The following is a 745-nucleotide window of genomic DNA, read 5'->3' as shown; positions in this document are numbered from 1 at the left end:
GCTGGCCAGAGTAAGTGAATGGCCATTATTGTCTGAGATTAACACAGCAAATCCTTCAGATAGAGAACGCATTGTGTCAAGGAGCTGCCATCCATGTGCTTGGGAGGGTCATTTAACTACAGAGTTTGTGATTGACTCCATGACACTGAACGCATCTTGAGTGAGTTATATTTTCTGGGTCTCCGCCGTGAGCTCTCTCAGAGAGCAGACCTCATTGTGCTAAAATAACTGGCGTTCAGGTTGGTCATCACCATTCATCTCAGCACACCGAGGAAAGATAATAAACAGGCAGCTGTGTAATTCTTGGATGTAATCTCATTAGGAGGCCTCAGTGGTGAATTACAGACAACTAACTCGGTGAACTATTCTGCAATCTCAGAATCATTCTCTCCTATTTAAAAAGCAATTATATCTAAATTATGATATACCTCGTGTTTCCAGCAGCATCAAGGGGGTGCCCTGGATGGGGTGGAGTGGGGGTAGGGGAGAGTCACCATATAAATGAGAAATCACCAATGGCTTGACTAGAGACATATGTCTTTCCCTAACCTCAGATCACTAGTCCAAATGGCCTTAATTATTAGAAATAACCTTAAATAGAATAGCAAATGTACCTAGCTGAATTAATTCTGAATTATCAGGGAAATATTTTTTCTTGGATATTCTTTCATTTTTAATTTTTTTATTATTTTATTTTATTTTATTTGTTTTAATTAATTTATTTATTTTGAGACAGAGTTTCACT

This window comes from Otolemur garnettii, unplaced genomic scaffold, assembly GCF_000181295.1.
Source record: "Otolemur garnettii isolate 467f Iridium unplaced genomic scaffold, OtoGar3 scaffold00061, whole genome shotgun sequence".
Lineage (NCBI taxonomy): Eukaryota > Metazoa > Chordata > Mammalia > Primates > Galagidae > Otolemur > Otolemur garnettii.
This window is presented reverse-complemented; position numbering follows the sequence as displayed.